The sequence below is a fragment of the Macaca fascicularis genome, chromosome 11 (assembly GCF_037993035.2).
Source record: "Macaca fascicularis isolate 582-1 chromosome 11, T2T-MFA8v1.1".
Taxonomy (NCBI): domain Eukaryota; kingdom Metazoa; phylum Chordata; class Mammalia; order Primates; family Cercopithecidae; genus Macaca; species Macaca fascicularis.
This window is the reverse complement of record NC_088385.1, coordinates 119,945,009-119,950,273: the sequence shown is the minus strand read 5'-3', so window position 1 is coordinate 119,950,273 and position 5,265 is coordinate 119,945,009. Positions and strand designations below refer to the sequence as shown.

General features: G+C 46.7%; 1 pseudogene; it reads right to left on the bottom strand.

The window, feature by feature from the left end:
* Positions 1 to 4,298: 4,298 nt before the first annotated feature.
* On the bottom strand, positions 4,299 to 4,846 carry LOC107126787 (mitochondrial inner membrane protease subunit 1 pseudogene; annotated as a pseudogene).
* Between the last annotated feature and the right edge of the window lie 419 nt (positions 4,847 to 5,265).

The window sequence follows — 5,265 nt, the reverse complement described above, 5'->3', positions numbered from 1 at the left end:
ATTTGTTCCTCCTCTTTTGCTAGGTAGTATTCCATTGCATGTCTCTGCCACAATTTATTTCTCTGTTCCTCTGTTGTTGAGACATTTGGGTCGTTTCTAGTTTTTGGTCGTCATGAATAGAGTTCCTATGAACATGTGAATGCAAATTTTTAAAAAATATTGTATTAATTACCCAGTCTCAGGTATTCTTATATACTCTTGTATTGCTCTAAAGGAATACCTGAGACTGGGTAATTAATAAAGAAAAAAGGTTTAATTGGCTCATGGTTCTGCAGGCTTTACAGGAAACATAGTAGCTTTTGCTTCTGGGGAGACCTCAGGAAGCTTCCAGTCGTGGTGGGAGGCAAAGGGAAGTGGGATGTCTCACATGGTGGGAGCAGGAGCAAGACAGGGGAGGTGCTAAACACTCTTAAACAACCAGATCTCTCAAGAACTCACTCACTATCTCAAGAAGAGCACCAAGGGGATGGTGCTAACCATTCATGGGAAACACCTGCGTGATCTATCACCTCCCACCAGGCCCTACCTCCAACACTGGGATTACAATTCGACATGAGATTTGGGTGGGGACACAGAGCCGAGCCATATCAGATATATATTTTCACTGGGTATATACCTTAGGAATGGGTCCTTATAAGAGGGAAGCAGTGGGGCTGGGAGGGAGGGTGGTCAAAGTCAGAGGTATAAGGAGAAAGTAATGAGACCATGGAGGCAGAGATTGTAGCAATTGCAGCTGTAAGCTGAGGAATGCAGGTAGCCTCTAGAAGGTGGAAGAGGCAAAGAATGGATCTCCCTTAGAGCCTCTAGAAGGAAGCAGCTCTATTGATACCTTGGTTTCACTGCAAATAGGCAGTGGATCTCTGAAAAGCATGCTAGACACAAATCTTAGAGGTACTGAAGGCCGAGGAGGCCCATTTCAGACTTCTGACTTCCAGAACTGTAATAGAATATATATATTTGTGTTGTTTTAAGCCACTAAGTTTCTGGTAATTTGTTACAGCTGCCATAGGAAAGAATCAAATTCCAGCTTGGATCAAATTCCAAACTCTTACAAGCTCTGCAGCCTTGAATCAGTTCTGCAACTGCCAAGTCCCTTTCCCCCTCTGTACAATGTGAATCTATCAAGAGTATGTCAGAAGCATCACATGTCAGTGTTCAGAAGTTGGCATTTAATCAGTAGGTGTTGAATGATGTAGTTCTGTCTCTTTTTTTCTGACATGAGCATTGTGTTTGCAGGAGAAAAACTGCTCAGTGAAGGAAGAGGCAGGGCATGGAGGAACAAGAATGGGATGAATTTTATCTGACTCATTTCCTGGAGGAATTTTGACAAAGCAGAGATGAAGGCGAGTCCTCATTCCTAATTCACCAGGAGGCTGTTAGCCCAGCAATTGGGCGTGACTGTTCCTGCCCAGTGTGCTGTGGGTGGCAGCTGTGTCCCTGGAGCCCCACATCCCCAGAGCTCCAGGTGTATTGTGGCTGCATTTATATTTTTATTTTTTTGTAAAGTTTTTCTTTTTTCTTTTCTTTTTTTTTTTTTTTTTTTGAGACGGAGTCTTGCTCTGTCGTCCAGGTTGGAGGCTGCAGTGCAGTGGCACGATCTTGGCTCACTGCAAACTCCACCTCCTGGGTTCAAGTGATTCTCCTGCCTCAGCCTCTGGAGTACCTGGGATTATAGGTGCCTGCCACCACGCCTGGATAATTTTTGTATTTTTAGTAGAGACGGGGTTTCGCCATGTTGGCCAGGCTGGTCTTGAACTCCTAACCTCAGGCGATCCACCTGCCTCAGCCTCCCAAAGTGCTGAGATTACAGGCATGAGCCACCATGCCAAGTCATTTTTTTGTAAATTTTTTCTAAGGCACTTTTGCTGTAGCATATTGTGGCTTCAGGCCTCCCGGCACTGGGATTGTGGAGTGGGCTGCCGTTTTCTTTGTCTTCCTCTCCAGTGCACACAGACTGGATGGATGGGGGAGGAAGACAGGGGAGAGGAGAAACAGGTGGGACTTTGGAGGTCTTTGAAGAGAGTTTGACACAGGTTGGGGCAATTGAAACCCCAGGTCTCAGTCGTTGGAGCTGTTCCTTTCCTTTCTTTATTTTTTAGAGACAGGGTCTTGCTCTGCTGCCCAGGCTGGAGTGCAGAGGGTTGATCAGAGCTCACTGCGGCCTTGAGCTCCCGACCTCAAGCAATCCTCCTGCCTCAGCCTCCCAAAGCACTGGGATTATAGGTGTAAACCACTGCCCAGCCCAGGCGTGTTCTTTTCTGTTTACACTCACTTTCTAGATTCTCTCTCCGGTGTCATGGTTTAAATATCAACTGTTTGCCAATGCCCAGTGATAGGGTTTGGCTCTGTGTTGCCATCCAGATCTCACTTTGAGCTGTAATAATCCGCACGTGTCAAAGGCTGGACCAGGTGGAGATAATGGAATCATGGGGCTGGTTTTTTCCCACACTGTTCTCGTGATAGTGAGTGAGTTCTCATGAGACCTGATTTTCTTTTCTTTTTTTTTCTGGAATCTTGCTCTGTTGCTAGGCTGCAGTGCAGTGGTGCGATCTCAGCTCATTGCAATCTCCGCCTCCTGGGTTCAACTGATTCTCCTACCTCTGCCTCCCGAGTAGCTGGGATTACAGGTGCACACCACCATGCCCAGCTAATTTTTGTATTTTTAGTAGAGACAGGGTTTCACCATGTTGGCCAGGATGGTCTCGATCTCTTGATCTCATGATCTGCCTGCCTTGGCCTCCCAAAGTGCTAGGATTACAGGCATGAGCCACCGCGCCTGGCCTGACCTGATGGTTTTATAAGGGGCTTCCTCCTCTCGTCGGCACTTATTCTCTCACCTACCGCCCTGCGAAGAGGTGCCTTCTGCCATGGTTGTAAGTTTCCTGAGACCTCGCCAGCTATGCAGAACGGTGAGTCAATCAAACTGCTTTTCTTTATAAATAGCCCAGTCTCAGATATGTCTTTAATAGCAGCATGAGAACAGAGTAATATACCCAGTGTGGTAGACTGAATAATTACTTTCTCAAAATGTCCATGTCCTAATCCCCAGAACCTGTGAATATGTTACCTTATATGTCATAAAGGACTCTGCAGATATGACTAAGTTAAGAATTTAGCAGGGGGAGATTATGCTGGTGGGTTTGATGTAATAACAAGGGTCCTTATACGAGGGAGACAAGAAATAAGTGTCAATAGTAGGAGATGTGATGAGGAAATCAAGAGGTTGGGGTGATGCCAGGAAGGGGTCGTAAACCAAGCAATGTGGGTGATTGCTCTGAGCCCTGCCAGGCTGGAATCGTGGTGACAGCTGGGCTGCCTTCCTTTCTGGAGGCTCTGGGGAGACTCTGCTTCCAGACTCACTCTTGTGGGCAGAATTCTGTTCCATGTGGTTGCAGGGTGGAGGGCCCTATCTGCATGCTGGATGTTGGCTGGGGCTGTTCTTAGCTTCTGGAGGGTGCCATGTTTCCTGATCCATGGCTCCCTTCATCTTCAAACCAGTGACAGAAGCTCAGGTCTCTCTCCTGCCTCTTCTCCAGTGAATCTCTCTACCTTCAGCTAGGAAAGGGCCTCTGTTTCTAAGGACTCAGGTGATTAGTAGGTTGGTGCTTTCAATGGCAAAAACTGCAATTACTTTTGCATCAAAATGATAGATTGGGCCCACCTGCATAATCCAGGTGCATCGCCCCATCTCAAGATCCATGACCTTAGTCACATCTGCAAAGCCCCTTTGCTGCGTAAGATAACATACGCACAGGTTCTGGGGATTAGGATATGGACATCTTTGGGGAGCTATTCCTCTGCTCTCCTGTACGCCTTCTTGCCTCCCATGAGTTTAGTGGCATTTTCTTTCCTGCTGTCAGAAGGAATTGAGCTTCGAGCTCATAGTGGTCACCTGCTGGCCACCCTATTCTTCCATTATCCTAGCCATCATCTTGGCCAAATCCTCCTTTGAGATGGAGTCTCGATCTATCACCCCAGGCTGGAGTGCAGTGGTGCCATCTTGGCTCACTGCAACCTCTGCCTCCCGGGTTCAAGCAATTCTCGTGCCTCAGCCTCCCAGGTAGCTGGGATTACAGGCATGCCACTAGGCCTGACTAATTTTTTTTTGTATTTTTAGTAGAGACAGGGTTTCACCATGTTGCCCAGGCTGGTCTTGAACTTCTGGCCTCAGGTGATCCACCTGCCTCAGCCTCCCAAAGTGCTGCGATTACAGGCGTGAGCCACCGTGCCTGGCCAAAGGCCTTTTTTTTTTTTTTTTTCTGAATAGCAAATAGTTTATTGGTAACTACATGGTTTCAATGGGAGTAATAAATTCACATGAACACGAGACAATAATCAAGTCAAAAGAATAAATGCTTACCAATCATCAGAAAATCTGTGGCCATTAGGACTGGCACGCAAAAACTCAAAATCACTCAGAGGCCAAATCTTAAAGAAGATTCGTCCTCTTATTAGTCCATATGGAATAGGTCCATAGTACCTGGAATCTGGAATCTGTAGAATTCTGTAGACCTTCTAACCAAACATGATCCACTGGCACATAACTATGGCTTTTAAAGAAATCTGATGGACTAGTGGTGAGGATTTGGTCTCCTTCCGATTACTCTTTTACAAATATTTGATTTTGGATCATTTGGGCTTTTTGCAATCACAGTGTCACCTCTTTGGATGCCATAAAAATGTACACTAAGATTTTCTGCAAAGACAATATCTGAATTTTGAATGGCAGGCTCCATTGATGGTCCAGAACACATGACAACACCTCTAATGTATTCAAAAGCACAATACAGCCATACTGAATAGCACAGCCAAGTCGAAAGGTTTTCCCCAGAACACCACAAAACATAGTTCTATGTAGACTCTGCCACCATCGGCCTTGGGCCCTAAAGAACCCTGAAGACCCTCAACCAGGACCCAGGTGCACCAAGGCCTTTTTATCTTGCTCTTTCAACTGTGGAATCTTTTCCCTTCTGGCCAGGGCTTCAGTTAAGCCCTTTGTGAGACTTTTTCTCCTGGCTGAGCCTTGGCAAAGGATGTTATTTCGTAAGCACCCCTGCCCGCAAACTGAGCTTTTCTCCTTTTCCTGCTGCTAACTCCCTGCCCCGCCAGTTGGAGCCCCACATCCCCATTCCCTCAGGAACATGACGAGTTCCCCTCTGCAATTCCCAGCCTGGCCCTACAACCAAGGGACGGTGGCTTGGATATGGCACCTCTTTGAGGAACTCCATCCGAGATGAGCATGCCGGACACTGTTGCTTGGATGGG